Source organism: Meriones unguiculatus, chromosome 5, assembly GCF_030254825.1.
Source record: "Meriones unguiculatus strain TT.TT164.6M chromosome 5, Bangor_MerUng_6.1, whole genome shotgun sequence".
In the NCBI taxonomy this organism is placed as follows: domain Eukaryota; kingdom Metazoa; phylum Chordata; class Mammalia; order Rodentia; family Muridae; genus Meriones; species Meriones unguiculatus.
The window spans coordinates 109,395,087-109,421,515 of NC_083353.1; the positions used below are offsets into that span (position 1 = coordinate 109,395,087).

Below are 26,429 nucleotides of genomic sequence, written 5' to 3' on the forward strand. Positions count from 1 at the left end.
GCCTCCACCACCGTTTCCTTGCCTACTTGTTCATGATTAAACCTTCTCTTAAAAAGTTCTTCTCATCCTGTCTCCTCCACACTTGTAGCTTTAATTCTGTTTGACCTAAATAATTAACTTTTCTACTTTACTCCCCCCTTTCAGCACAGTTTTGAGTGCAGATTATATCAGAAGCGCAAAGATTCAGGCCTGGCCACACAAAGTTTCCAGCTAGAAAGGAAGACAGGTATGTGGCCAGCCAACTGCTTGCAAAGCCAGCTAGCTATGGATCCTAAGAATTATACCCAAGTGGAGATGATACAAATACAGGTACTCAACATGAAATACTCAAATAAAAACAATCCTTATAGCCAAAGACTTGCCTATTGCGGTAGCAGCTTCCTAAAACATACACGTGTATTAAAAAGTTTAAATGGACTTAACCCATGACAGGAGACAATACCCCAGCAAGACCCCATATGCTAAAAAATAAAAACCTTAAAACCAGAAATGAGATTTACTTTTTTAAATTGTATGCCTGTGTGGAGTCTCATAGACCCCCAAACCATATATTTTATTGCCATTGTTCTTGGTTGCCTTCCAGATTTTGATGGCAGGAACCTCTTATTGCTACAGATACCATAAACTTGAGTCATAAAACATGGAGAAACCAAGTGGGTCTTGACCTGGAAGCCTCATTCCTACTGGCTAGCGTTCGCCGTGCTGGAAATGCCCTGTATACTCCCAGTCCTCAAGAGATACGCCCACTGGGTGGCAGTAAAGTGGGTCAGTCGTCACTTTCTGATTGGATTCAAGGCCTGATTCACAAGATGGAATTCATACCTGGCCCCCCTGTTATAGTTTAAAAAAAAAAATCCTGTGGGTAGACAAGTTATAGGTTTCAGAAAGAATGTACTACTATTATTCTGCTAAATGAACATATTTTAAAAAGCCAATTCCTAATGGCTTACCACTATACCTAAAGATTGGTGGGTCTCTCAAACCTCATTAGAGAAGTTTCTTCTTGGAGTAGATGGTGACAAACACAGAGCACAGAGACCCACAACTGGTCAATATGCAGGGAATAAGAGACTGTGGAATACTTAGCCCTAAATGTGATGTCTATGTCACATCCTTCCAAGGATCAGACATCTTCACAGAAGAGGGAGAAGAAAGATTGTAAGAGCCAAAGACAGTAGATTAATATAAACAGTGTTTGCTGGACACAGAAGCACATATAAACTCATAGTAGTTATGACAGTATGCACAAGATTTGCTCACATTTAAGTCAGATAAAAATATCAACATAGAGAGGGGGAGGTGAGCATGAAGTCCCACCACTAGCTAAGGAGCTATTGGCATTTAATAGCTACTGGAGAGAAGAGTTTCTTTTTTTTTTTTTTTTCAGTTTTGCATGCATTTATATCTTTTTTTTTATTTTTTTTTATTTTTATTTTTTTAATCAGTTACATTTTATTAACTCTGTATCCCAGCCATGTCCCGATCCCTCATTCCCTCCCACTCCCTCCCTCCCTCCCTCATCTCCACCGTGCCCCTTTCCAAGTCCACTGATGGGGGGGACCTCCTCCCCATTGATCCGATCCTGTTTTATCAGGTATCTTCAGGAATGGCTGCAAAGTCCTCCTCTGTGGCCTAACAGGACTACTCCTCCCTTGGGGGGTATGGGGCAAGATGATCAATCCTCGTTTAGAAAGACAGATGGGATGTGCATTGAACGTATGACAGGAGTCTACTGAGCGCATCTGAAAGACTCTAACTAGCAGTGTTTTCAAAGCAATGAGAAGAGTTTCTTTTAAGAGTATGACCCTTGGTAGATTGACCATATCCAGGACAGGTCCCATAGTAAAAAGTGTTTGGAAAACATAAACTGGTCTTGATGGGAAGGAAAGAACAAAAGAAAGAAAGAAAGAACCCAAAGCTGGATTCTTTTGTCTTTTGAAGAGGTAAATATGGCCAAATATTTAAAAATAGTTCAAGCCAAGTCAAAATCTACACATTTTCTTTGCCTTTTCTTCTAACTTTTAAGTCATGTTTCTCCTACCATCCTATATTAGTGGACCTAATATATGAGTCCATCTTCTTAAAACCGGTCCCCATAAAGATGGAAATGTGCAGTCACTTATAGCTGCTTTTTAAACACAATGTCTGTCATTGCCAGTTTCCACTGCCGCAACTGTTTTTCTTCCTGTCTCTTGCTTGGACTGGGACACAGGACATTCTCTCTAGTTACTTTATGCCCCAACTCATTCTGCACCCTCACACATGATTAATCCGTAAATGTTGCTTCCATGGTATCATGGCCTAGTCTAGAAACCTGCATTAGTTTTCCACCTGATGACAGCTACCACACCCTCTTCTATGGGATTTATACACAGTAAACACTGAAAGTATCTTTTTCAGAAGGGCTTAAATCTCAGGACAGTAGGTGCCAGCAAGAAACAGGCAGCACACTTAGATGGGGATCATTCCTGGTGCTCCTTTTTCTATGTAGGTAAAGGGTGAAAGGACCACAGGCAGAGTAATGTCCTAGGGGAAGACGTAATCACATCCTGAGAGGTGTCTGAGGTTCCCTGGTGACAGGGCAAAGACGTGATACTTCTCAAGGATCTGGGAATACAAAATTCCCCAAAGTACCCTCTTCCCTCCTATTGAGTTCCCACGTGCTTCTCCCTCCACTGGACCCAACTGGAAGCTAGGAGGCAAGCTTTCTAAAATAGTGCCTATGGCTGGCATCCCTGGCCAGACAGAAGAGTGGTGAAGGGTAGAGAGCCAACAAGGGGAAGCAAAGATGAGCTAGGGTAGGGGTCAAAGTGTCAGACCTTCTGTGTGACACCTTCGCCAATCCATTAAAACCAGCAGGGGTCACGCTATTGGGAAGCCTGATAAGCTTTGTGAGCCAACAGCATCCTTCTGAGGGACTGATGATATCAACAATCTCTGACCCTAACTCACTAGCCAACTCCAGGTCCTCATCCCAAAGTTGTCGCTCACCCAGTGTCTAAACACAACAGCTACCAGCACCGGTGGATGCCCGAGTCACAGGCACCACAGGTCACGGTTACTGACTCATACTTGCTTCTCAGCTATAGGAACCTGTTTGTACTCGTTGGAAATTCGAGACAGGATGAATCTCCAGAATTGAAGTCTGTGATTTCCTTTTGCTAATGGGACAACAGACACTTTTTAATAGTCTCTTAAGCCTAATGGCTTTTGAAAGAAAATAGGTCTGAAGCTAGGAAGGGAGGAAAATAGCTCTTTGTTGAATATATTGAGCTTAGGGATGCGAGTGTATTCTCTTTCTAGAATAGCCTTACGTTGCAGGGGGAGAAGCTCTTGCCTGCAGAGTTTCCCGGAGTCTCACATCTTAGGATTTTTGCATATTGTCATTTAAATGTCCACGTTCATTTATTTTCAGTTTAATCCTTTTGGTCAAATGCATTTCTGTACGCAACAGAGATTTGATGAACACTAAGAGACAGCTGTGTCCTTGGAAAAGATGGTGGTGATTCATCTTCTAAATGGCTTAAAAATATTAAGGGTCGCTAAAGTGTTCACCTTTAGTGGACTTTTATATTTTCATATTGGCAATCTGGATTAGAAATAAAGGCCCAGAGAAAAGGACATAAAAGAATTACCTGTATCAGAAGAAAACTGAATATGGAAGGATGGAGAAAAGGTGATCCAAAGTTATCTATACTTCCTGAAGATCTGGCACATGCTAGTCATTGTGGTAGAATATCATGTATATCATTCCACTGCTTTTTCCCACAGCTCTCCTAAATAAGAATGAACCAAGGTCTGGATGTAACAAATAACTTGCCCAAGTCTATATATCTGCCTAATGGTAGAGCTGAAGTCAAAAGCCAAGGCTTTGAAACTCACACTCCTTAGCAACTATCCGAGCCAAAACGACAAATGAAAGTCATGTAAACCCCACCGACACTGTGCCCTGCCAGATGATGAGCTCTGTCCTCTGGTTCCCAGTGAGGCCTCATACCTCTTAACAGCACATTTCCCACGACAACTCCAAGCCACCAGAAGTCTCTGCACCCCAGGGCTCCATCCTTTCCCTCCTTCTGCTGCTTGCAAACTGCATCTTTCTGACAGAGTAGAAGGAGACCCCTTTGGACAACTTCCAGGGGCTCAGAAGCATCAGTTCCTACTGTCTCTTATTCTCCTTAAAAAAAAAAAACCACAGAAAGTGAAGGCGTTGTACTGTGTGACTTACAGGCCAAACAAACAACCAGTCAACTGCCTCTTGGGGAGAGACACAGACCATGCCTAGATCTGTAGACACTCTATATCCTTTTCTCAATGTCCCCCATTACGTCCCAAAAGTCACTGAATTGACAATAACACGTAATTAATCATACAATAATGAGTAATGTCAGAGAAACATTTAATAAAATTCTTTAGCTTTTCTGGATTTTTCGGTTTTTGATTCTTGTTGAATCTTGGCCTTCTTTTTTCTGTTTCTCTCTACAGCTCAATAATTCTGTTTTCAGCTGTGTCAACATTTACTTTGAAAAAAATAAATTTTTTTTTTTTTTTTTTTTTTTAGCTTTTGTATTTTTCACTTTCACATCTAGTTGTTTCCATATCTTCTGGTTCTCTGGGAAACTACTGACCTTGTCTTTGATGTCTTCAAATGCAGTAAACAAGACTCCATATCCTAGAGCTGAATAATATCAGTACCTGGGTCTCCCATGCATCTCTTTCTATTGTCTAGAGTTGTGGCTCATTTTCATTTATTTATTTTGCTTCCCTATGTACCTAGCTATTTTTTTTTATCTTTTGTTAGACCTTATTTTCACAAAACTGCTTTTCAAAATAATTTGACAGCTTTGATGGTGTTGTATTTCTCCAGAGACGTTTTATGTTTGTTACTGTCAAACATCTTTTCCTAGTGTTATACAACTTAGAATATTTTCCTAGCATATCAAATGCTGTCTTCATTGGGACAGTTGATCCAAATTACCTCAGCCCTCACCTGACACTTCCAAAAACAAAAGTAGCCTGCCCTTCTGAAGAGCGACATCACGTGGGGGAAGTCTCCTCACTGTTTTCCTGCAGACTTCACTCCCAGAACTAGAGAATCGGGCCTCTGAACGCATGTACAGAGTCTAGAAGGTTCTCCCATGGCCACACCTTGGCTACTCTTGAAATGACATTCCTGGAGATTGGCTATATGCAGAGTAATCATCTAATGGTAAGATTAGACAAGAGGACATGCAAGATAGTCTGGTTGCACTCATTGCAGGTCTTACTCTTTTCTAAAAAAATGCAAAGAAAGTACATCTTTTTGGGAAAATGATGAATTTCCCCATAGGTTTGGTGGAAAATCACTCACTACAGAGTTAAGAAATTGAGTCACCAACATAGCCTTTTACATCTTTCTACCCATTTGTCTAACAAATACTTTCCTATCCAAGTAACTCACAAGTTTCTCTTTCCTGTTCTCAGATGCTGTGAAATTAAGAACCACTCATGATGACCCTGAACCATCTATTCATTCTCCCCTGCAGTTTAAACAAAATGTGCATCATTTCCTCATTCTGGCCCAACAGACACATCAATAAAAACTCTGCCACTGGTAATTTTCATAGAGGGGAAACCCTACAAACTTAAAAAAAATCATATAATAAAAAAACTCTATGTATTTTTAGGTTGGCAAGACAGCACAGTACAGGTAAAGTTCTTGCTGTGCAACTTGAGCACCTGAGTTTGGATCTCTAGAACCTGTGAAGAAGCCAGGTGTGGTAGAACACTGCAGTAACTCACGTGCTGCATGTCTGAGAGAGGCAGATCCTAAGGAATTGCTGGCCAGCCAGTCTAAGTGTTTCAGAGGAATTTTAGATTAAAGGAATTCCCTTACCTCCATTCTGCCCAGTAGTTGGCTATCAGCAACTTTATTAACCTAACAGAGATAACTGAGGAGCAAAGTTTACATCAGCCAGTGAACTGGAGAAAGCACTCATCTGGACTGTAACCAGATCTTGGAGCCAAGAATTTAGCATTTGTATACATAGCACCAGACCAAACACTAACAATGGGGAGCTTCAGATTAAGTAAGAGATCCTGATTCATAAAATAAGATTGAGAAGTAAATAAGGAAAGATATTCCAACATGAACCACTGGCCTTCACACATGCATGTGGGAGAAATAAACCCTGTACTTATATAACACACCCATAATAATAGTAATAATAATAATAATTTAAAATGTGTATTTTAGATTTGTGAAAAAAACATCAAACTGTTTTGTCTTCTGCCATTAACAAATTAAGACAACCTTTGGGATTGACTTTCAGTGTCTTTACAGTGATGACAGATCATCACTGTCTATGAGATATCCCTCTTTGGTTCTCAAACTTTCAGAATTATAATTTTAAAAATATCTTAAGAAAGAAATTCAACTCTATCTATCCTCCAGCTACTAGTTTGCCTTACACACAATAAATTCTCAATAAATATGTGAGGGAAAAATCAACATATAACATATAATGTATAAGAATGTTTTGTATCTGTCAACAGAGAAAATCATTACTTTTATAATTTAAAAATTAAGTATCCTTCAATTTCCACACTTTTCAGAGTACCAAGTACCAACCAGCCATCTCGCCATAAACATTTTCAAAGCTAAACAAAAATATGAAGCAGCTGTTTCTATGAAGTGGTCACAATGTCTATAAAAGTGAATCCCTGAATACTTAGGTGAGCCCAGTTGTCTTGACTCTGACAGGGGATGCTTTCCTGAGCACCGAGTCCATCAGACCACTTCCTGCTGCTGGCTGAGTAGGATGATGTTGGATCAGAACAAATGAGAAGCTGAAATGCTTTGGTGGGACATCAGCAAGGAGATGGGAAGTAGATAATGGCCCTTAGAAGTGTGTGTGTTGTGCGTTTGAACAAAATTATACATGTCCAACTGAAACTATCCAGTTGCATCAGATGGCAGCCACTTGGGTAAGGACAGAATGGAGCCACCACAGATATTATAATCAGTGCTGAAGGGGGCAGTGGAGGGTCAAGAATGGGGAAGAGAAGCATTAAAAGGCTGGAGTTCTGGTCCTCTTATGGAGAGCTCTGCTGACCACTTCAGTAATATCTGAGCATTCAACTCCAGTTCAGGAGCAAGAACATTATGCTATGGTACCCTGAACTTAGATCCACTGGGACAAATCTTCAGACCAGGCCCCAACTAAGTGCAAAGGGGAAATGGAAGGATTTGAAGGATGAGGGGCTTGGTTTTTCAATTGGTCTATATCAAACCATAAAACCAAGGCTACACAAGCTTAGAAACTGAGCTGCTTGCTGAAGAATTAAAAAACTTAGGAAGATAGTAGATTCTAGAGTTTCTCTTAGTTGGTATATTAGCTATGGTCACAGAACATAAAAATCACCAGATACACAAAGAAATGGGAAAAATGTGAATATATTCAACAAAAATGAGACTGCTTAAACATTAGACTTAAGAGACAAATATTTTCAAAATAGTTCTTATGTGCATGTACATGCACAGAAAAACATATCTAGTGAAATAACAAGTGTATTGTGTTAAATAAAGAACAGAAGCATGCCGTAAGTAGGTGGGAATATACAAGGAAACCAAATTAAAACTCTATATAGTTAAAAAAGCAACTGAGCTGAAGACTGAAAAAAATTCACCAAGTAAGCTCAATGAAGATAGAAACAGCAGCAGAAGAAACAGACAGACAAGCAAGCAAAAACGAGTGTAATGGAATGATAAAAGAAATTACCCAATCTGTGGAACACAAACCGAAAAAGAATTGGGACAAAAAAACTGAACAAAGCTTTAAGGATAAATGGAACAATATGCGATGCCCAAATGTGTGTCAATGTGAAATCCTAGAAATAAGGGTGAGGGTGAGGCTGAAAACACTATCTGGTGACGTCACAACTCACTTATATAACAGGAGACCCAGAAACTTCAGGTAAACAGGCACATGTGAAAGACTGCATTTCAATTTCTTCCCTAATTTACTTTAGCCATCTGTTTACTGTGAAGCAGTATCATGGGGTGTGATTATAGAATATGTATAATCAACAGGACAGGAGGTTGTGATGAAATTATACTACTGTAAAACTGTAAGATTGCTACATTTGCAGCTACACAGGTAAGATCTGCTAGTTTCAGGGACTATAATTTGCACTTCAGAAAAGTTGGTTCTGTCTGGACCTTGACTGTATCCCAAAGGCTCATGAGTTAGAGGTGTGGTCCCTGGGATGGCATTACAGAGGGGTGGTGAAAGCCTCAGAGGTGAGACCTAGTGGGAGCCATTGGGTCACCAGTGTGCCTTAGAGGAAGACTGTAAGGCTCTACTCTTTTCATCTCTCTCTCTCTTTCACTTCCTGGTCATGAACTCATATTTTACCCTGTTGTATGTACCTCACCATCATGGCCCACCTTCCACAGGCCCAAGAGCAACAGCACCAACCAATCACAGATCAGACTCTGAAACTGTGCGATGAAGAGATCTCTTTATATGAAGTTTATTTTCTCAGCTTCCGTCACAGCAACAGAAAGCTGAACGACATGAGTACTTGTTTAGAAGTCAAACACAGAAAGTCTGCTTTCCTAATGTAAGAAGACAGGAAGCCGAAGTCACAGGAATGCAGGCAGCCATATTGGTAGGATGCTTCTAATGTACTGACTACAATCTTGAATGCCTTGCCAGCATTTACTTGTTGAATCCTCAAACTTCCAGGAGATAGATACAGTTTTAGCACCCAACTTATGGACTAAGAAACTGGGGTAGAGTGGCCAGTACATCGTGATTCTGGGCATGTGGTCCTAAGCAGTGCTTCTGCTGTCTATTTAGCTAGCAACTGCATGAGTTAGTGTGAAAAAATGAGCAGAAGAAAGGTGTGGAGTTCATGTTCTACACATTGATCACTTCATGCAACATTGACCTCCTGTATTTTCATTTCATTTTCTCTTCCATTTCCTTTTCAGAACTTAGTGTGGGTCACTGACAAGTCTAAGTGGACTTTATTGTTAAGCATTAGTTCTAATTAAGGGCTAGCCACCTTGCTATTTGGCTGTGTCAGGGAGCTGTAGTTTAGAAGGCTTAAGGATCTCACCTGGCCTTTGAGATGGCATGCCACCTGCCACAGTCCTCAGCTCACAAGCAGCTTAAATCATGTCTGTTGACTTACTAAGTGCCACACTAGATCATGCCTCTGATCATGCCTGCCAACCTAGGATTGTAGCATACACTCCCAGCTCTGATTATGCCTGTTGACTTATCACATGGCATATTTCCTACTTCTGATCATGCCTGCTGGTTTATCACATGGCATATTTCCCAGCCTTGATCATGTGTGTTGACTTATCACATGGGCATACTTGCCACCTCTGAGTTGTCCAATTGCTATAACTTCAGGAGCTAATGACTGGAGGGATTTGCACAAGGTCACACCTTGCCAATGACTACCAGGACTCTAAAATTAGGGTCTCTGGAAGAATTCTGAGACCACTGTTGTTTCTCTATTTCCAAAATACAGAATGACCATGCTTAGGAAATTAACGCTAGAACAGCTTAGTGCTCTTATTTCACAGGTAAGAAAGCTGAAGACTCTTGGCCAAATCTAAGTCAGGTAGCTTACAAAGTGCAGGCACAGATCTGCGCCCTGCACACCTACACACCAATTTCACCATTGAACCCAAAGTGGTAATAGGGCCATTTCTCATCATCCCCTTAGCCTAAGGGGTTCATGATTTCTTGAAATGCAAATGTGCCCACACCTTGGCTATCAGCTACCTCATTCTCTCCAGCCAGTCCTCTCTGTGCGGTAGCCCTGTGCGTCCTTCTAGACTGTATTCTTCAGTGCCCATCTCCTTGCATTCCTTAGGATGAAACGTTGGATGCAGTCCTTCCTGCCTATAAATCAGGGCTAAGTAATATCTCTGCTTCCTGGACCACTGGGCCAGTTAATCACCTAGTCGAGATCTCAGCGCCAAAGCTTCACCTTGAGGCTGTACACTGCTTTGAATGGGCCGTGTCCTCTTATCTCCTCTTACCTGGTCTGAGAGTGAAAAGGTACATTTTCATTACTGGGCAAGGACCGTACTCCACAGGACATTTAACTTTGCTGCTGGTGGCACATAGTCTGTCACGGATTTTTTTTTTTTTTTTACCCTGTTCTACCAAATAATGGGATTTCTACAGCGTAGTCACAGACTGTTATTTATTTCTTATTAAAGTCCACGACACCAGAGCTGTGAGAACATGAGAAGCTCATCGGATGAATCCACTGACTTTGTGACCTTGGGTACGTATTCTCTTACCACTGTGTGGCTTGTCCAGGGGTGGACTTAAATGACTTTGTTTCTGGAAGGGAACAGGGCTCTGCCAAGAAAGGGCTTGTTTTTATCTATGGTGCACACATGATTAGTCAGTTTGTAGAGTGAGAAACTGAGGCCAAGCAGGAAACAGAGAAACGTGGGCAGCAGAGCTAGGGCTAGAGCTGTGGTCTGGCTGTGCCACAGGGGTATCTGGAAGGGAGAACATGAGAGCTGCTTAGCTGCAGCTAAGCAGAAGGAGTGGGGCACAGGAAAGGGTGTCCACAGTCAGGTCACGAGAAGGAGCGTCACTTCCTCCTTGAGGCCATGATTCTTCTCTGCTTCTGGTAGGCAAGACCCACCCAGCATCAGGACCTTCATGGGGCTCCTTGAAACAGACCAGGCCAGAGGATGTGCACAGAAGCTTGTCTGGGAAACCGCCTGTGTGGAGTGTGGAAAAACCACGCTGTTCACAGCTGCCCTCTGGAGTACCTTGAGGACAACCTTCCTGGGCTGCCTTCTGCCAGGGGGTAGACACAGAATAGTGTGCTGTGTGTGCATCCATGCTTGCATAAATGTGTGTTAGGGGCCTAGTGTGCTCCACAGGCTTTACAGGGCTCACCACACTCCCTGGGCAGACTCTCGCAGACAGCGCAGGCACCTGAGTTCTGTCTACTGCCACCAGAGAGCTCTATACCATCGGGAGCCTTGGAATTTGCCAGCCAAAGCATTCCCACTTAGAGAGTGGACATTTGGTTGACAAGACAGCCATGGTGCTTGCCAGTTAGATATTCTGACTTGGGAAGAAGGGCAGGAGGTTAACGAGTGCGATGAGGTGTGGCTACTCTCCCTGTTTCCTGGGAATGAGGGGTAGAGGAGGGAGACTGGGCTGGGCTGCAAAGCTGGCTGTGAGCAGGGGAAGTGGAGGCACACCTCACTGTTTGCTACGACCTATGCAGGCTGAGCCCTCCTCCTCTCTACTGGAAAGCGAACACCCTTGGTTCTTGAATACTGTCTGGGAGCAAGGGTCTAGACCATGAGGGCGTGGAAACAGAAGACATTCCCATCAGGCTGATCACCAGGAGCACTAGCTCATCCGGATGACCACCCTATGGTCACTAATCCCTAGGAAGAGAAGAGGAAAAGTGAACGGGGATCAGATTGAGGCGGGCACTAGGTATCATAGGCACAGACAGCTGCAGGCTAAGCATGCCTCACCTTTGGAACTGGGCACACAGATAAGTTGTTGACTTTTGTAGCAGGCACCTTAATTATTTTTCCTTAAGATATATTCTCTTCCATACCTATGGCTGTTTTGCCTACATGCCTGTATGTGCATCACAGGAGGGCCTGGCACCAGAGAACATCAGAGAGGGTATAGGATTCAATGGAATGGGATTAGGAATAGTCGTTAGACAACAGGTGGGTACTGGGGACTGAACCCGGGTCCTCTGCAAGAGCAACAAGTGTTTTTAACCACTGAGCCATCGCTCTAGCCCCGGTGGCAGAAAGATTAAGTTAAAGTAAGCTAGAGATTCTGTTGGTCACTTTCTGTTGCTATGACAAAACACCCAAGATGGTCAGCTTAAGGTGGTAATGTTTATTTTGGCTGGTGGCTTCAGAGGTTTTGCCCCATGGTTGCTTGGCCCTGTGGATTTTGAGTCTGGGGCAGCACGGTGCGTCATGGTGGAAGAGCAAGATGGAAGAAACCTAGACACTTCATGGTGTTGTCCCATTTGAGGCCTGGCTCCAGCAGCCTAACTTCTTTCTGCCAGGCCCCACCTCCTAAAGGGCTACCATTTTCAAATAGTGCTGCAGGCCAGAGCTCAAGCCTTTAGCACACAGGTTTGGGGAAACTTTTAAGATCTAAGCCACAATTAACAGTCTCATTCTCCCAACAACAGGAGAAAAAGGAATTCTGATGTCTTGCACCAGGCTGCTTTCGTCTGCGTCTGCCGGCTCAGCCCTGGGTGGGCTCATGAACCTCCCTACAGTTCAAGAACCACCATGAGTGCTGACATCCTTGTAACAGGCCTAGTTAATCATTTTCTACAGTGTAGTCTATGGAGCTTCATTAGGACCGAGGTCAGCAATAGCTGCCTGGAGACTTGTCTATAACTATGGTACTCCGTGTCCACCTCAGTCTACTTCCTGCTCGCTTCTCACCAGGTACTCATTACTTCCTTCCTGAGCGTAGGGCTAGTTCACACATGGATTTATGAGCTGGCTAGGGCTGGTCTATCTTGGTGACCCAAACAGATAGCGAGTGACCGTAGAAGTCCTTCTATGTCCATCCCTACCTTTAGACCATAAACTACAAGGTTCATCATCTCCAGTGTCTCCCATTGCCTGTTGTGGCTGGCTCCCATATGATCATGGGAGGGAGCATGGCTGGTGCCCCTCTTGAATGGAGACAGTCCTTCAGCTCCTTTTTCCAGCAGAGCACGGCTGCTCCAAGTTTTTTCAAAGGCCTCGTGAACCTACAAGATGACGTCACACTTCCATCTGCTGCCTTCCTTGACTTGATATACCCTTGGAAGGTCTTCTCCAGAAGGACACATGAGGGTTATGTGGAAAGGACCAGTGCATACTGTTCCATAAGCAAGCGTTTCCACTGCACATACACTGTAGATCCTGCATCACAGCTTTCAATAGTCATTGCTCACATATGTTATGCCATGTTTCTTGCTATGAATGGCTTATCCTTCCGTACATCATGTATGCCTTGCACTCCATTCTTTGAAAGGGTACAGACCTCACAAGGAGAGGAATTTTATTATGGAAAAGTTTCTACAAAGCAACCACCTCTTTTCAATTACATGGAATTTCATCGCCATTGTGAACCAGTCTGGTTTTTACTACAATCAGCTCCCAGTCCCTCCTGGGTACACCTCCAGGACCACACTGTCCTTTGTTTTTGCAGTGTCCTGAAATGTCACTTCTTGTTTGTCCATTGAGATCCACTCCAAATTCTACCTTCTCTAAGGAGGCTTTCTGATCTACCGTCCCTTTTCCTGGAAGCAAAGCATCCCCAAAGCTTACTCATCCTAGCACCCCTGGCTCTGCACCTAAACATTCTTTGGAATCTCTAGTTTTTATTTTACATAGCATTTTAATGAGTATTTTTTCCCCTACTACAAAACCTTTGAGAACACACTTAACATAGATTCACGTCTGTATCTTGGCCAGCAACTTCTCCCATAAAGAAAGGTCTGGAAGAAGCTGGTCGGTGACTCACAGTCCTTTACTCTCACAGTCATTCTTCCCTGCATCATCTTCAATTGAGAACCCAGTGACATTCAGTACATATATTTAAAAAAAACAGCAGCAACTGCTGGGGCCCCTCACCCACGCAGTTTAGAGCAGCGAGTTTAATAAGCCATAGCATTAACCTTTGTTTTTCTAAGAAACTTGCACCGTAGACATCACATCTCACATCCTTCTATTACTATGGCTCACACAGTTGCCATGGAGATCCAGTGCCACAGAAGGGTTCAGACTGGGCTGGTGAATGCAGCATACACATATATAGGGCCCACAGCATCAGCAGCGTGTGCGGAGCTAGGCAGTCTTGGCCGCCATGCTGTACGGCACTCGGTGTGAGGGTCTGAAATGATGTCGAAGCTAAAGATATGGCCGTGAACAGACATACTCTAAACTGCAACCCCAGAAATAATGGATGGTGGATGAATAAAAACACACTCAGTATGGCAGAGGTACCAGGTGAGGTGTGACAATTAAGACAGTAATTCAGCATAGGGCCCAGAAAGTGAGGGAAATGGCTGATATAGGGCTGATATAGACATGCAGAGTCTAGAGAAGGTGGGCAGGCACGTGAGTGGAAGAAGCTGGAAGAAGGTGTGTTAACATCTCCTAAGGGAAGTGAGTGGGAAGCTGGAGAGTGGTGTGGTCATTTACAACACTCCCTGGACACCCAGTGAGAGGAATGGAGGCACAATCAGGTGTGTGAGTCTAGAGCTTAGTGAATCCGTAGAACGTAAGAACGTGGTGTTTGATGCTATGGACCTGGATAATGCAGGCCAACTGGGAATGAGTGCAGATGGAGAAGAGGAACAAAGACTGCCCTGGAGCCCTCCAGTGCTACAAGGGGGAAGATGAGGAGCAAGCAAAGAAATGCAAGAAGGAAAAGCAAGTGAAGCAGGGCAGGACTAGGGGTGAAACATGTCTCAGATCCCAAGTGATGAGAGGTTCAAGGACAAGGGATGGTCAGCTATTGCAGAACTAGCTAGTGCACAGAGAGATATATGCCAATGGCCCTGGAGAAAAGGCCACTGGAATCACTACTGTAGAGGGGGTCTTGACAAGAGATATTCTGCCTTGGCAGGGGAGAAGAAAGCCTGGATGAGTGTACATAGCAAAGAGTGGGAGAACAAGAAGTGATGACAAGGTGGAGGGGAGACACCGTGAGGCATGTGCTGGCTAGTTTATGTCAACTTGACACCAGCTAGAGTTATCTGAAAGGAGGGAATCTCGCTGAGAAAATGCTTCCACAAGATCTGATATAAGGCATTTTCTCAATTAGTGATTGATGGAGGAGGTCCCAGCCACTCCTGGTTCTATAAGAAAAACAGGCTGAGAAGGCCAGTAAGCAGCACCTCTCCATGGCCTATGCAACAGTTCCTGCCTGAGGTTACTGCTCTGTTTGAGTTCCTGTCCTGACTTCTTTCAATGATGAACAGCTACATGAAAGTCTAAACCAAAACATCCTCTCCTTCCCATCTTGCTTTTTGTTCATGGTGTTTCACTGCAGCAATAGAAACTCTGACTAGACAAAGAGTTTTGCTAAAGGCTGAGAGAAAGGGGTAGTGTTAATCCAATGCACTTGCTCTCTGTGGTCTCACCTTTCACCATTTCAAAAGCTGAACAGAAACTATGAAAGCACAAAAGCACAGGTCAAGCCCTTTCTTGAAACTCAGAGAAGAGCCATTCTTTATGTATTTGTGATTCACCAAATCAGCAGTTGCCTGAAATCTCTGATGAGGAGCCACAGTGTGGAGGGCTGGTTGTACTCTGTCCCGTCATTTTTGAGCTGCTTTGGCCAATGGAATGAAAGTAGCTATGAGGTGAGCTCCCTGCAAGCATAGCCTGGGTCTGTGTGGTGCGCCTCTAGGCTATGTTCTCTGATTAGCTCCTTCTGCCATGAAGACAGCGCAGTGGTTGCTGCTGTAGCTGAGGCTCTGGGATGAGATACCATGTAGAGTCGTGTCTGTCTCAGTGAGCTGCTCAGCCCAGAGGCTGCAGCTAATTCTCTCCCTTGTGCCTTGTGAACCAGGGTCACCATGTCTGTTTGCAGGTTGTAAACAGGACTACCTGTTCTTGCTGCAACAGCTGAATGGTGTGCTCTTCTCCTGGGCTGCCCCAGTCCTCCAGGACAATAAGCCCTGATGTTGCTTGCTCACCGTGTAGTAAGGGCCCACACCTTAGCAGTAGACTGAGAATCAGCCTGTCCATGGTAACTTTGTGGTACAAGTCTAGGGTCAGTTAACCCATAGTTCCTGTCTCTCACACATCAGTTGTTCTATCATAAGCTCCTTTAGAGTTGTGCTGAAAGTCACTCCTCCCTCCCATCTCCCCCCCCCACACTACCACTCTATGGAGTTCTGAAGGAATAATCAAGAACACTCACGACATTAGGCATTACCAAAGTGGAACTTGGTGTTGGAGGCTTGCTGCCTCCAAAGTGGAACGGTTATATGGTATCATATAAACCATAAATAATGCAAGACGGCTGAGGCCAAGCAGACAATAACGGTTGTAAGTGTGTTTATGAGGCTTGGCTCCATGTCACTTTTCAGTCTGTGATGCTCTAGAATCTCTGCTCAGGGAGTCCCCCCGGGCAAAGCAAACAGCCACCATCCTGGTCTGTTTTATCAACTAGAATCACCTGGGAAAAAAAAACATCTCAGTGCATTTTCATGACTAATGATTGATGTGGGAAAGGCCCACGGGGGTGTGCCACCCGTGAGCAGGTGGTCCTGAGTTATATACGAAAGCAGGCTGAACAAGCCATGTGGAGCAAGCCAGTAAGCCCTTCCTGGTGGCTTCTGCTCCAGTTCCTGCCCCCAGGTTCCTGTCTTGGGTTCCTGCCCTGACCTCCCCTCAGAGATAAGACTGCGACCTAGGAGTTGAAAGCTAAAAATAAACCCTTTTCTCCCCAAGTTGCTTTGGCCGTGCTGTTTTATCCCAGCAATGAAATCCTAAACAAGACAATACCTCCTGCTTTCATATGCTCAGCAAGTTCCCCAACCTGGTCTAGACATACATCTAATCACTGAACAGAGGTTGGGCATAGCTCTGGGCTTTATAGGGCCTTTACTGCAGCAGAAGAGACAGGAGATACATACAAAAATCTAAGACAGCCAAGAATGGTAGCCTTAAGTCTTTAAAGGATGGTGTGGTAAGGCAGGAAGGATAGTTGGGAGACTTGATGTAGCCTGACTCTGCTGCTAGTTAATTAAGATCCCCCTTTCTGCCCCTGCGCCACCATTCTGCATACATCCTGAAAGGGGATGCCAGTAGGCAGATTCTAAGATGTTATCAAGCAGCAAGAATGCAACAGAGCAGATAGGAGGGGCTATTTCTCGGAGGAAAGTGTTGCCCTGCCTCTGGCCATGGAGCCACACAAGTCACATGGCCAAGACATCCAACTCAGCAAGCAAGGCCAGAGTTCTTCCCAGACTCACAGACTGAACAAGATGAGGTTGCTTCCCCAGGGATGTGCTGCAGCCAAGAGGTACTGAAGCTCCTGGGCTCAGAACCTCCACAGTGGGAGAGAGGGAGTGTTCATGAGGCTGATATCTGGAAGGCAGCAAGCCTCCACAGCCCCACACCAAGTTCAGAGAGCTCAGCAACCACTCCTTGACAGAAACCTGTTTCTGGATGGCAGCATCAGGTCTCTGTATGCAGCTGAGGATGCCCCATGGGCATGAAAAGAGGGAAAGGGCAAAACTGAGCTTTCAGAATTCCCACTGATGCTTTCTTGACATCCTTTGGGGAACATACAGAGAGCAGAATTAATCTTGTGAGCTAAGGCAGACTAGGGGTTAGCCTTCTGTGGCTCGGGCTCCTTTGCTGTAAATGTTTCCCTGCCTACATTAGCATGCAAGGCACACATAGCCTGAGGGTCCCTGTCTATGCAGTCTTTCTTTGGCTGTATGACTACTGCAAATATTCTCTGGGTTTCTCCATGTGTTTGGTGCATTTGCACCAGAACTCTTAAAACCTGAGACTTGTCTATAAGAAAAATTTCCATTCGTAGAAACCAGGTTTCTTGGAGATGTGCTCCTGGCAGTTCAGCAAAAGGAAGTGGAGGTCAATTATGAAAAGGACACTGTCAGGAGGGACAGGGGCTTTACTTACTTGGGACTCCAGACACCAGCCGCAGGGGACGAAGCACACGGAAAGCCCTCAGTGCCTTCACATCGAATCCAGCTCCTTTTCCTCCTAGAGCATTGGCCCCATCAGCTTTGGTTGCTTGTTCTAAAATTGCACTAAAAAGCCTAGAAGAGAGGGGAGAGAGGAGCCGTCAGGACCCCAGCTGTTTGCTCGGCTGGGGTCCAATCCAAGAGCATAGCCTAGAGTGCTGGGGTTTGTCACATGTGTGGCCACTGGAGGCCCACAAAAGGCGACAAATTGATATTCCAACAGCAGGAGTTCTACTGAGTACGGGGAGGGGGCACACTCCACATAGAGTGCCGAGTGAGGTGGGGGCAGCCCTTTGCTGTCAGAGCGTGTTGATTTGGTGGAAGTAGGGTCTCCTAACACAGCTGTCAAGGCACAGGGATAAAGCAGGGAAGTCTGTCATAGTCCTTGGGGTACGGTCATCACCAATGTGGAATCCAGGAGGCTGCCATGAGTGCTTGTAGGCATATGTTCCCTCCCTACTCCTCCATCCTGATGACCTGATGATCAGCTCGGTGTGACTTGTTCCAGAGAACAGACAAATAGCCTTAGAAATCAGCCTCACTTGTGTACCTAACTGCCACTGCATAAGGAGCTACATGTTGAACAAATGGATGAAGGGCTGGAGGGGTCAGTGGGAGAGCTTCAAACAGGATCACCAGCACATGAAGACAGAACACTGAAACAGGCAGATCTCTCGTCTGACAATGTATCTGTGGTCACACCTCTCCAACAAACACAAGCGCCCACTGTGTGCAGACAGCGCGCTGGATACTTAGGTTGGAGCAAAAGAGACATATACACATCCGAAGGGGCAGTTGGGATCTGAGCTGTAAGGAACTAGACCTGGCAGAGAATGGTACTTGGAAAGAGGAGGGGTCTGTAGTGACGAGGGTAAAAGACTGGCCATAGGGCATCTCCGAAAGGAACTCAGTTCTGGTGATGTTTTTGGACGAGGCCCAAAGAAAGTGAGTGGGTGGCCACTGCAGCTGTCTGGGGACCACTCCAGGCAGAGAAGTAGCTGGGACAGTGATCCCGGAAGATGCATGGTGAGATGCCTATGGGCCAACAAACTTCCAGTACAAACAGGACAGAGAAAAGAAAACTAGGGGTCAGCCTTCTGTGGCCCAGGTTCCTCTCCTGAAGTGCATTCACGCCTACCTCGGCATGCAAGGCTCATGTTAGGGAAGGTGAGATTGGATAAAGAGGGTCCCTCACAGAAACCCTGGGCAGGACAGGGACACAGTCTGAGTGAAGACTAACTCACGCCAATGGTGCCTGCAGTGGGCAGGGCCAGAGAAGGCTGCTGCAGTGGCCCACTGAGGGAGGCTGGGGTTCAGGCCAGGTGGTAAATTGGAGATGGTGAGCAACCGATACTGCATTTATTTTTAAGCTGGAGCTAGTAGGACTGGCTGTTGGGCAAGCTGGGAGTTGGGAGGTGACAGGGATAAGATGTGACTTCAACAGCCTGGGCTAGAGCAATCAGTAGGTTGGGATGTGGTATAGATGCCCACATTCTGCTACCACCTTCCTCCCATCTGGACTAGTGTCTGTAGGTCAGAAGAAGGTCTAGGTCAGAGACAAAACTGTTTTCTGTACGGAGTGCATTTAGGGTTGGACCATTTGAGGCCTGTGTGGACGCTGTATGTGAGAGGACTCGATCGTAGAGTCCTCCAACCCTGTTGAGGCAGACAGAGAACAAAATCAAAGAAAGAGACCAATGAGGAGCAGTTTGCGGGCAGGAGACCTGATGATGGTCCATGAAGACTGTAGGAAGTGAGATGGCCACAGTCCACTGCCCAGAGCTGAAGACGCATGGGCAACTAACCTCTTCATTTAGCCCAGCCAAGACCACTGAGATCTAGAAAACATCTGATTTGGTAGAGTAAGGGGGGAAGGCCCAGCAGAGATGCCCAGGAGAAAGTGGCAGAAGCTGGAGACAGCGAGGCTGGAGAGCCTTGCCTCAAAGAAACACAAGCAAGCCCAGATGTGAGCCACGTGAGTCCGCTTTCCAGTAGACACACTCACAAAGTGAAAGGAGGTGAAATTAACTATGGAAACGCACTTTACCCAGCCCAACATCATCAAAACACAGCATCTCAACATGTAGTAAAAGCAACAAAATGTTTGTCATCCTTTGTTTTACACTCAATCTTTGAAAGATGTTGTATGTTTCGCGTGTACAGCGCCCCTCAGTTTCGGGTGCGGAGGCCATAGATGAACAAAGAATACACACGGAGCATGGAGCAACTCTCTGGAACTTTTTGCAAATTTGAACAGAGACAAAAGAAAGTGGGAGAGGCCTGAGAGTTTTGCGTGAGGGGGGAGTCATTTGGTAATGCGGAACGGGGAGGACTTGAGACCTTCAGAAGGCAGGACAGGATGCTAGCTCCACGTGGGGCAACGTCCAGCTGAATGAATGTAGCACACCTTCCGGTAGAGAGGGAGGAGAAGCCATGTTGGACTCCAGCTTTTCTCTCAGAGACCCAGGGTGGGTACATTAGAAGATGTGGTGTGGAGACCGAGGAAGGACCCCTCCTCTTTGTATTTTTCCTGGAAAAGGCCTTCCTTTTCCAGGGCACCAGCTGGAAATCTGAAGGCAGAGGTATACCGGAAGTTTGAAGAGGGTAGTGAAGAAGAATCACCCAAGAAAGTGAAGAGAAAACAGGAGTAGGGACACCAGAGAGGACTGTCGGGTATCTCCAAAGGCCAAGTTGACGTTGATGAGGAAGCAGAACTGTCCTCAGCTCTGTGTATTTCTGAGTTCAGGTACCAAGGTTTCATGGGATCTGGGCTGGTGTTTTTCTCCAGGTTAACAATTCAGACAGGGACAAGAATGAGTAAGCCAAGCTAGTGCGGCTGTAATGACGGACAGCGGCCCTAAATTGATTGGCAGGTGAAAATGACATGAGTGGGCGAGGAAAGGGGGGAGACAGAAGGTGGCAGGATGAAAGAGCTGCTGGAGTCATGGTGTTTGAGGGAGTAAGCTGGAGAGAGGTGTGGCTAGCAGCAGCATGTAGAATGTAACACTTGAACATGGCAGAGGTAGTATTATATTAGTCATGAGAGAGAAACTAGCTGTAGGCATGGGAGGGGCAACTGAGACAGGACTGAGGTCAGGATCCCTGGGACAGATGGTCGCCAGAAGTTGAGAAGTGAATGGCGCGATGGTGGGAGCAGAGCGGTCTATGTCTTCTTGTATAAGCAAGAGGGAGTCACAGGTGAGCAGAGGGTTGCAGCAGGGAGAGGGTGAAGGGTGTGATGACATATATAACAAAACAAGGGCTTAAAGTAAGGAGACATAATCTGAAAGCAGACAGGAACTTCTCCACAACCTGCAGAAGAGTGAAACCTCTGCCCTCCGGGGACCATGGGGAGGCAGTGTGCTGGAGAGGGAAAGGGGCAATCAGACACAAAGCTGAGGGTTCAGGGCACGGGTGGGCCACCTGCTTGCAAATGAGGTTTAACAGAAATGAAGTTCTACGCTCTCATTTACATACTGCCAGTTTCCTGGTACAGACAGGCCTGAGCGCTGAGGACAGACACTCCATAGCTCTCGTGCTGACTGCTACCAGCTGGCCCTTTCCAGACAATGCCTGCAGATGCCTGGTGTAGGTGTGTCTGTGGGGGAATGGGTGGTCTCAGCAGTAAGGGGGCGAAGGGAAGGGCTGAGGCAGGAGGATACCTAATTGGGGATGGCCCAGAATTCCAGGTATTTGGTATCATTGGAGAGAAATAGGGAGAAGAACAGCCTGAGAAAGTCCTTCATAACTAGAAGGGCTCTACCAGTCACTGTCAACAAAGTGTGCTCAGTGATGTGTCCACATCAGTGAGGCTGGTGGACGCACTATCACAGGCTTTCAAGTGGTGGTCAGGAACACCTTGCATCTTGAGCAACAGGCTCCTTAGATGAGTCACATGCCAGGGAACCAGTCATGGGAAGGGGCACAGGTGTAGCTGGAGGCTTAGCTTTGCAGAAGCCGAGAGCCAGGCAGGGCCAGGCCAGAAGGGTCATGGGCTTGATAAAGAGTTTTCAAAGTATCTCTCACAGAAACCCTCAGAACAGGGGCAGCTCTGACAGCAGAGCCAGGGCTGAACGCTCTAGGCTCTGGGCTACACACTTCTTGGGGTGCCTTGGGATAAGACTTTGAGTAAGGGTTCTGGCTAAAAGAAGTTTTACCTAACATTCACAAAAACCCAGTTCACAGGCCTCAAAGAGAAAAAGGTTTTCTAGCCTCAGGCAGCCCAGGTCTGAAGTCTCCCAGTTCTTTCCCTCAGCTGGGTAAACTATATCTTTGTGTGTTGCACTCACATGTCCTGGGTCTTGGGTGAAAGGTGACAGGATTAGGAGACTGGGTCCACAAGGAAGAGTTCTTCCCACCGAAACCTAGATCCCTGAAACCCAAAGACTCAGAGGCTGGTTTGCAAGTTGGTCAAACAACATTCCAGATCCAAGCCAGATTTTGTTCACAGTGCGCATGGGAGGACAAGACATTCACAAAATAGTAGTCCGTGGAGGGAGCAGTCATCTAAGGCTTTCTTCTCCTTAGCCCCCTGCCCCCAGCGTGGAACGCTTGAGTAGGGGTCTGCTTTTAACGTGGGAGGGGTAGAAAATTCAACCACGTTGTAGGAGACGTTCTTGGCCAGGGGCCACCTAGTGTACCTGGATTAAAAGCTGTGTTCCTGGTGCCTGGAGGATTGGTTCAGCTGTCCTGAACAGCTGGGACATGCTAGGCATGACAATACAGCCAGGCATTAGAGATTTTTGGAGACGAAGATAACATGGCTGCAGAGATCCCCGAGAATTAGAGATATAGTACCACCATCCCAAGCAGGAGATATAGCAGAAGGCTTTGTGCCTGGCTAGAATCTCCTGAATGGGGACCTACTAAGGAGGCCTTATTTCTTGAGTTGTGCAGGAGCAGGAGGCTCACCCAGAGAGCTCTGACGTCTTCTATAAATGCACTCAGTCACCCCTTCTTTCCACCAGACCAAAGATGCTGCTCCTCTTTGGGGAATGAAATACCTCTTATCTCATGCCACCAGAATGTCAATCAGACCTACAAAGGGGCACTTGGCTGTAGTCAGACTCCCCTCTGGTTTGTAGGAGGTCCCAAGAGACCTTCCCAGAACTAGCTTCAAAGAAAGCTCTGGGAGGGAAGATTTCCCAGAAGGTAGAGAGGCAAAGAAGAATCCACTTTCTACTGGAAAGGGGCTAAAAGAAGGTATGGCTAGAGAGAAGTAATGATCGCAAGCCAGGCTTTAGGCTTGATGTGAAACTCACAGGGCTAATATCCCTGGCAAGGGGAATCTAGCTGCTCCGTATGGCTTCACGTGAGACCAATGGCCCTAATAGACCACAAGGCAAACGAATGTTATTTGAAAGAATCCCAAGTCTGTGTACTTCACATCTCAGCCCAGACCCCAGAAATGGTTTGTGATATGGGCAGACCTGGTGAAAAGCTGCCCAAGTTGTGGCAGTAAGGAGCCACATTCTAAGGGATGAAGCAGGGGCCAGCAAGGGACAGATGGACGTGCTGGTCAGTGATACACTACCTCCTGTGCCAGGGAAGGAAAGTGCTGAAGCGCTAGTCTTGCCTCCACTTGTTCCATCCAAGGGCATGAATGGGCAGAGCGCATCTGGTGGCACTCAACTCCTTGTATAAGCGTGAGAAGAAATGTGGCGTCTGCCTAAGGCAAAGGGTCCCTGCAAGTCACAGAGCCTCCGCTGCGCCCAGAAGCAATGGCTCGCTTCTGCTTGTTTAATGGGTTCCCAGGAAACGCAGACCTTGAGAAAGATGCCAGGTTTCAAAAAGTTTAGCTCCTGGGATAAGAGCCTCCCGACCCTGCGCTTGGCGCTGGAGCCTGGCAGGCTCAGGAAGCATAATCGGCACAATGGCTGCAATGGAGGTGATTGCCAGGCTTCCAATGGCACCAGCGTGGGGGTGGGGCCGGCCTGTGGTTAGGAGGAAGCTGCTGCAAAAGAGGCTCCCTTCTCAAAACATTCAAGTATTTCAAACACCGTGCTGGAATTCCATCCCCTGTCCTAATACATTATGCTTCACTCATATACGAAGGCCCGTCAGCAACAGGCATTTTATGGGGACTCTTTTGGAAAGTTACTAACTTCTCCTTATTTTTTTCGAGTTCTGAACAAGGCAACACTTTAGTCGTGGTCAAGGGGGTGAGCTCTGAAAACCAAAGTACAGAGAGACAAGAACAGGAAGGGCACTTGGTGTTATTCTAACGCAGATGGTGACCGCATCTTTCCTAGATGTCTGGGGTCTGAGCTCGGTGAGAGTTGGGGGGAGGCTAAAAAGAATGGGTGCACAGGAAATGAAGTGGGGTGGGGTCAGCCATTTTAATAAAGAACGTAGCAGTGCTTTTGTACAAACAAAGGTTGTCCTGTGGGTGGGGAGAGGGATGAAACCTTTGCATAAGTTTTGCAAGTTGGGGAGGATAAAAATATTTAAATCCCTTGCCATAGAACACAAGTGACAACGTATTTGATAGAAAAGACTCCGAGTAAATGCTTCTCACAAATTGCTCTCCTTACATTTGAACACTCGCTTTCTTCAAACGCAGGAAGGTGGCTCTAATTTTCTATTCTGTCTTGTAGTGAGAGACTGCGTGCAATGGGCCGGGAGCACCAGCTTAGTAACTTAGTAACTTAGTAACTTAGTTGACTTGGTACGCTGAGTTAGGCCCCCGATACAAGGAATCAGTCATTCCACCGATTTCATTTGCCTGGTTTAAGGTGAGCCTGCCTCCCCGGGATGGGTCCCTTGGCCAGGAGATAGACCTGATAATTGGAATGTTCAGTCTCCACTCATGCCTGAGACTTACTCTCTTGACTAGGAGGAGTTTTCTCCTAAGAGGCCTTCGTTACTTCTTTACATTCTGCCTCCCTGAAGAAGCAATACTACCATCATTTAAGAACCAGAGATCAGAGCTCCCCAAATGCTTTCCTTAGCATCGGCTTCTGACAAGGATGGACACTTCTGCCGAGTGTCCCAAGGACATTTCTGGCTTTTAGTCAAGAGAGAAACTGGTTATTTTTCTCTGAAGAACTTACTAACTTCTTGATAAAGAGAGCACAGCTTCCAATTTTTTTTTAACTTAATATTTATGGGAGCTTAATATTTTTTAACTTAATATTTATTTGTCTTTGTATCTTTTTAATTTTTATCTTTGAGAATTTCATAGATAAATACAACCAAATAGGATTATACCCTCTAGCTGTTGCTTGACCCATCCAGCTCCCTCATACTCCCTCCACATCTCCCTCCCAACTCCACGTCTTTTTATTTATAAGCCACTGAGTCCAGTTGGTTAGTACTACCCGTCAATGCAGGAGTGTGGGGACATCCACTGGAAAACCTTACCAGTGCCCACACCCTTCAAAAAGAACAACTCTCTCCCTCTCTCTGCAGTAGTTGGCTGCCAACGGTTCCTCAGTAAGGCTCAGGGATTGGGGGTCATCCGCCCCATCTATGCCAGTACTTTGGTTGGTTTGTTCTTGTGCAGGTAATGACAGCTGCCCTGGGTTCATGAGTGCTACAGCCATGCCACATCCTCAGGATGCTATTCCACAGCACAAGTCCTCCTCCTACTCCTCCTCTTGCATTCCTTCTTCCTCCTTTTCTAGAACGGTCCTTGAGCCATGGTGGTGGTGGCAGTGGTGGTGTGTGTGTCTGTGTGTTAAGGGACATTCTGTTTAGGGCTGAGCTCTCAGTTTCATGTTCTTAAATTCCCAGCACACTACTGCAGAGTAGCATGTTTGGGGAAGGGAGCATCCACCAGCCCAGGCTCTGAGAATTCCTTTGCACCCAATTATCTTGAACAGTCCGGTTTTCTGGAGACATAGCACAGAGCCCACTCTGGAGGTGAGGATGGAGATGGGAAGGTATGCGTGTGTGTTCTGTGGACACAGTCTCACAGCACAGTGCATGTCTCAAACTCACAAATGGCATGTGCTGACAGGCTATGTAATGGCTCAGGGATAGAGCAGAAAAATGGTCAGATGTGGGTTGAAGAGCAAATAAAAATTCTTAAACATAAGGCTCTCCTCACCTACAAACAGAATAATGATTTCAGTAAGAACACTCAAGAATGTGTGTTTGTGTGTGTGTGTATGTGTGCGTACACGTGTGTGTGATATGTAGTGTGAGTGTACATGTGTGTGATATGATGTGTGTGTGAGATATGGTATGCACGTGTTTGTGATAAGTACTGTATGTGAGCATGTGTATACATATGTGTGATATGTAGTGTGTGTACTCTTCATTAATAATTTCTCTCCTGGGAGAAAGTCTGACTTCAAAGTGATTTTTAACCGATCCTTTCACCATGCCCGAAGGCAAGTTCAGTTAGATCAGATCAGAAGTAGGACTACAGAGGGAGAGAGGCATGGGTAGGTAAGGCCAGGAAAAGGAACAAGACTTCCGTACTTACCCTACAACCACGATTATAAAATCTAGTAAATTCCAGCCGTTGCGGAGGTAAGCGTTGGGGTGGAAGAGAAGTCCGTAGGCAATTACTTTTAAAAATGCTTCCACGGTAAAAATTATGAGGAAGAGATACTCCACTCGTTCCTAGGAAACAAAAACAGAGGAGAGAGAGAGAGAGAAATAAATCATTACGTTCAGGGATTTGGGAGTTCAGGGGCAGCAGGGTTCACGGGTGGCGTCACACCCGGCGC

The 26,429-nt window shown here is 45.8% G+C and overlaps 1 protein-coding gene across 5 annotated transcripts in view; it reads right to left on the reverse strand.

Moving 5' to 3' along the window:
* The window catches only part of Cacna1c (calcium voltage-gated channel subunit alpha1 C), a 483,983-nt gene that overhangs the window by 170,652 nt on the left and 286,902 nt on the right, over window positions 1–26,429 (reverse strand). For 4 of the 5 annotated variants that reach the window (XM_060384019.1, XM_060384018.1, XM_060384016.1 and 1 more), the window contains exon 1: window positions 17,687–17,813. The gene's annotated coding sequence lies outside the window, so the exon portion shown is untranslated. Of the gene's footprint in view, window positions 1–17,686; window positions 17,827–26,182; window positions 26,323–26,429 lie in introns of those variants that run through there. The other variant, XM_060384021.1, reaches the window with a different exon arrangement.